This window comes from Clupea harengus, chromosome 15 (genome assembly GCF_900700415.2).
Source record: "Clupea harengus chromosome 15, Ch_v2.0.2, whole genome shotgun sequence".
Taxonomy (NCBI): Eukaryota; Metazoa; Chordata; class Actinopteri; order Clupeiformes; family Clupeidae; genus Clupea; species Clupea harengus.
The window spans coordinates 11565-22828 of NC_045166.1; the positions used below are offsets into that span (position 1 = coordinate 11565).

At 45.9% G+C, this 11264-nt stretch overlaps 1 non-coding gene and 1 pseudogene across 1 annotated transcript; both read left to right on the top strand.

Annotated features, from left to right (window-relative positions):
• Positions 1-9465: 9465 nt before the first annotated feature.
• On the top strand, positions 9466-9547 carry trnas-gcu. The gene has a single exon. It is a non-coding gene; the product is annotated as a tRNA-Ser (tRNA).
• A 161-nt stretch (positions 9548-9708) lies between these two features.
• LOC116223941 lies at positions 9709-9807 on the top strand (annotated as a pseudogene).
• The last annotated feature ends 1457 nt before the right edge of the window (positions 9808-11264 follow it).

Genomic DNA, 11264 nt, shown 5'->3' on the forward strand with positions numbered 1-11264 from the left:
GAATGAGAATGTTTGGACTGTGAATCAGTATTTTCTATCGATCGTTTAAATTCAGATGTATAAACGAATATATTGGGAGGTAGTCATATGAATACAGTCTCTTTTACACATGTTTAGGTAGCTACTCTCACTGTTGATGTCATGGAATTTCACTCGTTCTCATCAGCAAAGCCTTTGCTAATGTTATCTGTTAGTTATATGTAGTGTGGTTAATTCATGAGCTGTGTTTCAAACACTATGTGGCTTTTGCCACCACTGTTTTTCATAGGGTTATTAATATAACAAGGAAGATGCTCTGCTCTTCATGTACTTGCATTTATGTAATTGTCATGCATTAAAAACAATGTGTATGCATATGTCACCAAAGGCAACATCTTTAAAGTCACACAAGGTGATGGCAGACACAGAGTTGATTACCATTGGCAGGAAGGTAACACACCTACCCGGTTTATTTGGAGTTGCTGTTGCTGCCTGCCTCTTTAGTCCATATCAAGCAAACTAATTGAATGTGTGCGTGCGTGTGTCTGTGCGTGCGTGTCTGTGTGTACAGGTGTCAAACCCCCGTATCGGGGTGGAGTCGTTGCTGGTGACGGTCATCAGAAAAGCACCAGCCCAGCAGAAGGCAGGGAGAGCCAGAGTCTGGCTGGGGAAGTGCTTCAGACTCTAGACAGAGAAGGCCTACAAGACATAAATGCAGGTATAACACGCACGCACAGACACACGCACATACCCAGGCCAGGATGCACAGACACACACAAGCGGGCACGCACAGACAGATGCAGGTGGGCAGACACGCACGCACAAACAGACGCACACAGGCACCGAGCACACACAGACGCACGTAGGCAGGCACGCACACCCAGATGTACGCATGCAGGCAGGCACGCCTCGCAGACACGCAGGCAGGCACGCCTCGCAGACACACACGCAGGCACGCCTCGCAGACACACACACACACACACAGGCAGGCACGCCTCGCAGACACACACACAGGCAGGCTCGCCTCGCAGACACACACACAGGCAGGCACGCCTCGCAGACACACAGGCAGGCACGCCGCGCAGGCACAGGCAGGCACGCCTCAGACACACAGGCAGGCACGCCGCACAGACACACAGGCATGCACGCCGCGCAGACACACAGGCAGGCACGCCGCGCAGGCACAGGCAGGCACGCCTCACAGACACACAGGCAGGCACGCCTCAAAGACACACAGGCAGGCACGCCACGCAGACACACAGGCAGGCAGGCACGCCGCACAGACACACAGGCAGGCACGCCGCACAGACACACAGGCACGCACGCCTCACAGACAGACAGGCACGCACGCCGCACAGACACAGGCAGGCACGCCGCACAGACACACAGGCAGGCACGCCTCACAGACAGACAGGCACGCACGCCGCGCAGACACAGGCAGGCAGGCAGGCAGGCAGGCACGCCACACAGACGGCAGGCAGGCACAAGCAGGAACGGACACACAGACGCACGCACGCACGCTCGCACACCTCAACTCTCTACACAGAGAAGGCCTAAAAGACAGAGATGCCGGTAGAACACATGCACACACACTCACACACTGCTCAACACTCTCCAGCTACCAGGCAAAAGGGAGGTTCTTTCTTCCACCACACTGGTCATTTAGTTTGTCACTGGATCTCCCAACTTAATGGCGTTTGGGCTGCTCTAAGTGTTTGTTTGTTTGTTTGTATTGTGTCCCTCTGTAGTTGGAAATTCCTCGTGGGGGAGAGCTGCGCGTCATCGGAGTGCTACTTGGGAGCGTTCCTGGTGGATGGACCAGCGCAGAACCGTCTCCACGCTTGAAAGTGACAAAGCGGGTCCCTGCCACACTGGCCGGTAGCGACTTGCTGTCTGGATTGTATACTGGATTGGGATGACTCCTCTTTGGTGTGGGTTGATCTATTGCAGTGTTTTTTTTTCTGTGGATTCTATATGTGGGGCGTGGTTTAAGTATTGCAAACTGATAATACCTTTTGGGGGGAAGGCATGTATCTTGCTTTTGTGTGGACATTGTGTGGGGGTTTTCATGTTAGACATGGTTGGCCATTAGTTGGCTTTATGCCTATCGCCTAGTGGGGTTCTATGTACAGTGAATCTGTGCCTACAGTCCTGTATCCAGTCTGCTTGTGGCAAATAAACATTTGTATAACCATTTCTGATTCTGAGTGTTGTCTGTGACCTGTGTTGCTGTACAAGGGGGTGTTTTTAATGACAATCTGTGTTAAAACAGCAAACTGATAACAATAATAACAGTAATGATAATAATGATGATGTTGAAAATAATAAATGGGGATGATGCCAATGACAACATTAATAAAAGTAACATTGCATGTTATTAACAAGTCAATACAAATTATAAAAACACTGAAAATGATGGAAAGATCTGCATGCGATGATCCCTTGGCAGTGGACATTCTGGTCCTTCAGGTACAGGTATGTGGGAGAAGAAATAAATAATTATTACACATACAGAACACGAATATATGTGTATGAGACATATATATATATATATATATAGTGGGGGTGTTGAGTTATGTCATTGTTATTTGTATTATTTTATGTTGCTGATTTGTATCCTATTGTGTCAATTATACTAATTTTATGTGTTATGTAAGTTAGGGGAAATGCACTTATAGAATTCTTAATTTGACTCTTAATTTGATATAAATATCCGCGGAGAGGATGTGAATAAAACGAAACTTAGAATCCCCAAAGTCCTAGGTTCGTATCCCGTCTGCGGAGCGGATGCGAATAGAACGAAACCTAGAGTCGTCGGTTCGTGTCCCGTCTGTGGCGTGTCCAAATAATTTAAAACATTCAGAAATTTCATATGTGTATTTAAGCAGTTAGAAATGCATTTCTCAGATAGATATGGATGCGGAAACACCCTAATTTTCTTCCTTCTTTCTCCTTTCTTCTTTCTTTCTCCTCTCTTTTCTCCCTTTTTCCTTCTTCCCCCTCTTTTTTCTCCCCCCCCCCTCTTAAATGGCCTTATGGCCGCCAGCTTGCAGTCCATCGCCTTAACCACTCGGCCACCTCGTAACATAGAGAATGGGCTATAGAGCCAGATGGAAATACAGCCACTCATCCAGAAAGGGAAAGTATGGAGCTGGACACTGGTGATATAGTCCTCAAAATGGCCTCCCCTACTATGCTCGTTTGATGTATGTACAGTGAATCTGTGCCTACAGTCCTGTATCCAGTCTCCTTGTGGCAAATAAACATTTGTATAACCATTTCTGATTCTGAGTGTTGTCTGTGACCTGAGTGTTGCTGTACAAGGGGGTGTTTTTAATGACAATCTGTGTTAAAACAGCACACTGATAACAATAATAACAGTAAAGATAATAATGATGATGTTGAAAATAATAAATGGGGATGATGCCAATGACAACATTAATAAAAGTAACATTGCATGTTATTAACAAGTCAATACAAATTATAAAAACACTGAAAATGATGGAAAGATCTGCATGCAATGATCCCTTGGCAGTGGATATTCTGGTCCTTTAGGTACAGGTATGTGGGAGAAGAAATAAATAATTATTACACATACAGAACATAGTAGGTGAGGCCATTTTAGGGACTACATCACCAGTGTCCAGTGTCTTTCTGAAACCAGCATAGTAGGAGAGGCCATTTTAGGGACTACATCACCAGTGTCCTGCTCCATACCTTCCCTTTCTGGATGAGTGGCTGTATTTCCATCTGGCTCTATAACGCATCCTCTATGTGACGAGGTGGCCGAGTGGTTAAGGCGATTGTTAAGAAATGCATAAGTGTGTCCCCCTATAGAATTATTGTGTGCTTTTCGACGCCTGAGCTTTTCACGCGCTCTCACAAGTAATTACTACGGTTATCGGCCACGCAAATCAGAATACAACTTAGTTCAGAGAAATCATGTCACATTATAACCAAGCCTTTAATTGCATGTTTCAGCCAAGATACGAAAAGGGATCAATCAGAATGCCTTCCGAGATCACCTTCACGTACTCTCTTCTAGAGTGAAAGAGAGGGACAACTCACCTTTTCTACGCAGTCTACAGGTTTTTCTGTGCCAAAGGCCCCCACCCAGTGGCGTAGCGGGGGTTTTGGCCGCCCTGTGCGGTAGCCAAATTCGCCCCCCCCTCAAGGAGGATTTCCTACTGGTGCGAATTTTTGTTATTGTTGTCAATATGCCTTTGAAGCTCCGCGAGTTTTTGTCCTAGCGTCATAAACAGAACATCCCCAGAAACCTTGAATGTTCTACTTTAAATATATATACAGTTCGAAAAATAATAATAATTAGCACTTTGTAAGGAGAATAGAATTACAATTTTGCACATTTCATTTTCTGAGTGACAAAACAGCTGCTAACGACCCACCCAATGCATGGTAAAGAAGGCGGTGTGGACAAACGTATCCACTTTGAGCTGGTTGCTATGGTTACCTAGTTATGCTAGCTAACTAGCTAGCTAAGGAAACTTGTAATAACCTAAACGATTTAAATGGAAGAGTTCCATTTACATAAAATGATAGCTAGTTATCTAGCTGATGTTATAGTCTCCTCGATTTAACTTATAAAATTATAATGGGAAAAGGTAGAAACCCCCAGGGTGCCTGTGCAACTTTGTATGAACGAGTTCATATTCATGAGTTCATATTGACTCATATTAACACGAAGAGTTCAGCGCATGTAATACCTTACCTATGTGTGTGTAAAGAGTGCTGATATGAAATATGAAAACAACCAGTAGACACATCTATGTGTATAATGTTCTTCTAAAACTTAGGATACCCTGCTTGAAAATGTGTGCAGTCCAGTAAGTAAACTTTGGCACTAAACACAAAGACGTTCCACCAAGATGTTCACACGTGCAGGTCGTGGGAGATTGTTTACAAACTGTCGAACTAACACTTTGCTAGGGAGACCGCGCCACTACAAAACCTTATACCAGCACCATATTCTAAATTCGGCCATTTGGGAAAACAACTATTATCAAAAAATTTAAAATAAAAAAATCACAAGAAAGTAATACAATTATAGTATTGGCCGCCCCCATTCAATTGGCCGCCCTGTGCGGTCCGCACACCCCCCACACTCCACGCTACGCCACTGCCCCCACCTCTCTTAGGTATCGGGCGTTCCGGACCACAGGCTGCTAATCTGACCGGTGTAGTAAGGCAAGGTGTGTAGCGGGCGCGGAACTTAACTCACTTCATTAACTGACGCAGAAGCGAGGTTTTTAGTATTGAAAAGGTACCCCAAGATTTAATGTCAAAGGGGTCAAAAAGAATTTAAAAGAAAAGAAAACTACAAGCTCTCAAAAAACAGTGTACAACCCACACAGCAAACGAAGAGGAGCTGAGCTACAGGCATTGAGCTCAGCTTTTAACTGCTCTTGTTTCCGTCTTCTTATCACGGACTTCTCCTTATAAGGTCATAATATATTAATTCCATCACACAATGTACTTTTGCCATGTCATAGTTTTTAACAAAAGTGTGATTCATCTATAGGCCGGCTGTGGCCTCCTCCTCGCGGGCCCTCAAAGGGTACACATCCTGTGTTTAACCCACTTCACAGTTTCAACTGGACATTCACAGCTTACATCAGCATTGTTTCCTCACAAGCATTTGCACTAAAAAAAATTCTTATACAATAAGCACATTTCACTCTTGATCATAGCAATCAGCAGCAGATATAGATTTGTTAAACATCACTCAAGCAATTACACACACTATCATATGATTATAAGGCATGATTCAGACATTCTGCAATAATTTTAAAAGGCATATATTGGTTTAGATGATTATAAAGCATAGCTCCAGCAATTTCATAAAAGCATACGTTTTTCATATGATTAATACATATTTCAAACAATCTCAGCAAAGCGTACATTTGTTAAGTGAGTATCAATATGAGATATGAGTGTGAATGTGAGTTTGAGAATGGATATGAATGTGAGCCTAACACCAATTCAATTCAACTTTATTCGCCATGTATACAGATACTAGGAATTGTTTTTGGTTTTCTCCATGCAGGCTATAGTATCACAGATAGAACAACAAGACAACACAGAACAACAATACAAGGACAGATAGTACCAGACAGTATGAGCAAAATAATAAATAAGAATGGAGGTAGTGCAACAATAATAATGTTAAATAAAGTTAAATAAAGTGCGATAAAGTTCGTGTGTGAGAGCTATTTAGGAGGGCTATTGCTTGGGGGAAAAAACTGTTGAGGTGACGTGATGTTTTGGTCATGATGGCCCTGTATCGCTGTCCAGAGGGGAGACGGTTAAAGAGACTGTTAGCAGGATGTGAGGGGTCTGCCGTGATCTTCATTACTTTCCTGAGGGATCTGGAGCTGTGAAGGTCCTTGATGGAGGGAAGGGGGCAGCCGATGATGCGCTCTGCTGCCCGTACGACTCTTTGGAGCCTGGCCTTAGAGCGGGCAGAGGCAGAGTCATACCAGACCGAGTGAGAGGATGTAAGCACACTCTCAATGATAGCCCTGTAAAACTGCACCATGATGGGGGGGCTGACCTGTAGTCCTCTCAGCTGCCGGAGGAAGAACAGGCGCTGCTGACCTTTCTTCACTAATTGAGTGATGTTATTGTCCCATTTTAGTGTGTTGGTGATGGTTGTGCCTAGGAACTTGAAATGCTCTACTACAGTGACAGATGAGTTGTTGATGACAAGTGGAAGATGTGTCGGAACCTTTTTTCGGAAGTCCACAATCACCTCCACTGTCTTGTTGACGTTGAGCTCTAGGTTGCTGACTGCACACCAGGACTCTAGATGGCCGACCTCCCTCCGGTAGGCAGACTCGTTGTTGTTGCTGATGAGACCTATCATGGTGGTGTCGTCTGCATACTTGATGGTCTTGACAGATGGGTCACCAGAGGAGCAGTCGTTGGTGTACAGGGAGAAGAGCAGGGGGGACAGCACACAACCCTGGGGGGCACCGGTGTTAACTGTGCGGGGCTGTGACAGATGCGGGCCCAGCCTGACATACTGTCTCCTGTTGGTGAGAAAATCTGTAATCCATAAGCAGGTAAGGGGGTGGATGTTCAGATGGGTCAGTTTGCTATGGAGGAGGTCGGGAATGATGGTGTTAAAGGCAGAACTATAATCCACAAACAGGACCCTTGCATAGGTGTTCCGATTGTCCAGGTGTTGTAGAATATAGTGAAGGGCTATGTTGATTGCATCGTCTACTGAGCGGTTGGGTCTGTATGCAAATTGGAGGGGGTCCATGAGGTGGTCAGTGGATGCTTTGAGATAGGAGAGGACCAAGCGTTCAAATACTTTCATGACTACAGAGGTGAGGGCGACCGGTCTGTAATCATTTAAGCAGGTGATCTTGGGCTTTTTCGGCACTGGAATGATGACAGCAGATTTGAAGCATACAGGGACACGGCATAAATTGAGAGACTGATTAAAAATGTCCGTAAACACTGGAGCCAGCTCGCTGGCACAGTGCTTGAGGGTAGCAGGTGACACCATGTCCGGCCCACACGCTTTCCTGGTGTTCTGACCTTTGAAGAGCCTCCGAACCTCATGCTCAGTGATGACCAGTGGAGCAGGTGAGGTGGTGGCAGGGGGAGGGGAGGCGGGGGGATGGAGGGGGTGGACCCACGCGGTGCTTCAAACCTTGTGCAGAACACATTGAACTGGTCTGGTAGATTTGGGTCGTTAGAGGTGGGGGGGGGCTTCTTCTTGTAGCCCGTGGCAGATTGTAGGCCCCTCCAGACAGCTCTGATGTTCTTATCCCCGACCTGTTGTTCAATTCTAGTCTTATACACCCCTTTAGCATGCTGGATGGCTTTGCTGAGGGCATATTTGGCTTTGGTGTACGCGTCCTTATCTCCGCTCCTGTGGGCCGCCTCCTTCCCTCTCCTCAGTAGCCTCACCTCCTTGTTGAACCACGGTTTATTATTACTATAAATGACAATGGATTGTCTGGGGATGCAGAGTTCCTCACAGAAGTAGACGTAGGATGAGCATGTGTCTGCATACTCATCAATGTCATTGCATGCCAGCTTAATAGCTGCCCAGTCTGTAATGTCAAAACAGGCTTGCAGTGATTCAGTTGCATCAGGTGTTCGTATCTGGACAGACCTCTTGACCGGTTTTTGTTTCCTGAGTAGGGACTGGTATGTGGGGATGAGTTTAATCACAGAATGATCGCTATTGCCTAGTGGTGCGCACGCGCACGCGCGATATGCCTCTCTGATGGTAGAATAGCACTGATCAAGAGTCCGTTCTCCCCTGGTGGCGCAGCGCACCAGCTGATGGTATTTTGGAAGTTCAGATCTCAGATCAGTGTGGTTAAAGTCACCCATGACAAATAAAGTGGAGTTAGGGAACTTGTTCTCCAACTCCGTGATCTGATCTGCTAAAAGTTGCTGTGCGGTGTCAGCGTGCGCCTGAGGCTGGACGTAGACACACGCAAGGATAATGGATGATATTTCTCTAGGTGAGTAGAAGGGTTTGCAGTGTATCACCAGTAATTCCAGATCGGGGGAACATAATTCAGCGATGACTGTTAAATCGCTGCACCACTCGTTACTCACATAAAAGCAGACACCTCCGCCTTTTGTTTTCCCGGTGGCTGTCGCATCGCGGTCCGCTCTAAAGAGCTGATAGCCGGGCAGGTCCATCGCCGTGTCAGAAATATTGGAGTGGAGCCAGGTTTCCGTAAAGCAGAAAGCAGCAATATGTGAATAGCTCTTGTCCGTCCTCAGCCGAAGTTGGAGCTCATCCAGCTTGTTGCTGAGTGATCTCACGTTAGCCAGTACTAATCCAGGTAAAGGTGCACGGAAACCTTTCTTCTCCAAGCGGAGTCTGCAGCCGGCTCGCTTGCCCCTCGCTCTGCTGCGGGGGAGTAGCCTCCATGGGCGAGCTCTCGTGTGTTTGTTTGGGCTACGATCCGTAGAGTTAGTAAGGATATCCGAATGAAAACCCTGAAGATCAGGGTGGCAACTACGGGATAAAGTTGCTCTGATGTTTAGTAGTTCATTTCGTGTGTATGGGATTCTCATAGTGAAACCGAACACAGAACATAAAAACAAAACAGACAAACTATCTCCTGCACGAGATCTCCACGGCCGCTACACAAGCGCCGAATCAGCAGCTGACATCAATCTCAATCAATCAAGGTCCCATGACCTCAATCAACCACCAGGTCACCACCAGGTCATCATCGCGTACGGATCCATGTCGTGGCTGTCAGGTTCATTCTTTCGTGAGTCGTTCATCACGATGGACTGCTAATCCATTGTGCTCTGCACGCGTGAGTTCGAATCCCATCCTCGTCGTGAAGGGCCCTCAAGGGCTTGTGTTGTCTTTCTCAAACGAGTATTTTAGGGACTACATCACCAGTGTCCAGCTCCACACCTTCCCTTTCTGGATGAGTGGCTGTATTGCCATCTGGCTCTGTAGCGCATCCTCTATGTGACGAGGTGACTGAGTGGTTAAGGCGATGGACTGCTAATCCATTGTGCTCTGCACGCGTGGGTGCGAATCCCGTCCTCGTCGTGAAGGGCCCCCAAGGGCTTGTGTTGTCTTTCTCAAACGAGCATAGTAGGTGAGGCCATTTTAGGGACTACATCACCAGTGTCCAGTGTCTTTCTGAAACGAGCATAGTAGGAGAGGCCATTTTAGGGACTACATCACCAGTGTCCAGCTCCACCAGTGTCCAGATACAATGATCAAGAAGGTTGTTTGCCCAGGGCGAGGCTCGGCCATTGCACTCCGGTCGTGCTGACCCCTGCGAACGGCGATGGGCCGAACTGGAGTGCAATTAGTCATGCTCTTGATTGGTTAAGGAATCTACAATGTCGTTCGGGGTGTGAAAGTCTTCTCTATCATGGTGGCTACCTTTATCTTCAATGCAAAACTGTAAAACATGAAGTCGATCTATCTCAAATGTGTAAAACATTAAAGTGAACCTTGCCAGTATCTGTTTTAAGTCAGTTTATTTAGTGTGTCACTGCCTGAAGTCATTAAAGATCACTGCTTTTAACTTATACCATCTCCGTTGTAGTTGTATAAGTAAATGCTATGCAATTTGTCATTTATCAAGTGTAACGGTACTGATTACAATAAATTAATTGTGCTATTGAAAGCATACTTGTTTGTGAGTGCTTTGTTCTTTTCTAAATGCACTCCCTTATCATTATTGGGAGGCTCATTTTAAAGGTAGTTTCATACGAAGGTTTTTACTTCTATTGCTCTATGTGCAAAAGTATCTGATATCATTGTAGGAGATAGGCACATATTTTAACAACTAACTTGCAATCTGGCACTTGTCTTCTGATCTTCTGATCGCCTGTCTAATCACCTATGTTTAAAGTATTGTGGAGCATTCAGGGACGTAAATCTCAACTACTTCACATATTTAATTTAATGTTTGGAGTGTCCTGAACATATTCCACCCCCCTTTCATTGAGACACAATCTTTAGTTTCATCAGCAAAGTGTGAAACGTGTCATATGGCCCTGCCATTGAAGATAATACATTTTCGCCTGTGTGTAGGCCTATGTTTAAAGTATTGTGGAGCATTCAGGGACGTAAATCACAACTACTTCACACATTTTATTTAATGTTTGGAATGTCCTAAACATATTCCAGCCCCCTTTCATTGAGACACAATCTTTAGTTTCATCAGCAAAGTTTGATACGTGTCACATGGCAATACCCTGGCATTGGAGATAATCCCTTTTCACCTGTGTGATCTGTGTGTCAAGTGTTTTTTCACAGTGAATGGCCAGATTAATTACTGCCAAACATTTTTTACCCTTTCTTTACAGTGTTCTGAACATGTTCAACCAACTTTATTGAAGACATAATCCTTTTATCAGCAGATTGTTGTGTGTTTTACTGTTTCTTACTACAATATTTACAATGATGCCTGTTTAGTCACAAAAGTGCTCTCCACCAAACTGGCTGTGGCCATAGTCCTTTTGCTGTGGCTGGCCACACAGCTGGCAGACACCCCCTATCTCCTTAACTCTCTCCACCTTGAGCCGGTTCCAGGCTGTGGTTCGGGGAACCTTTGGCGGCGGCGGAACCTCTGGTCCTTGCTGGTCCAACAGCCACTGCTGAACCGTCCGCCCTCCAGGGCCTTCTTTCAGGGGGCAGAAGAATTGCCCCCTGAAAAAAGCGTGGCCACCCTGGAGGGTTCGGGCTCTGCCGCAGATGAAGCAGGCTCCCCCAGGCCTGTTCAGGCTGCCTCCTTCAGCCTGCTCAAGAT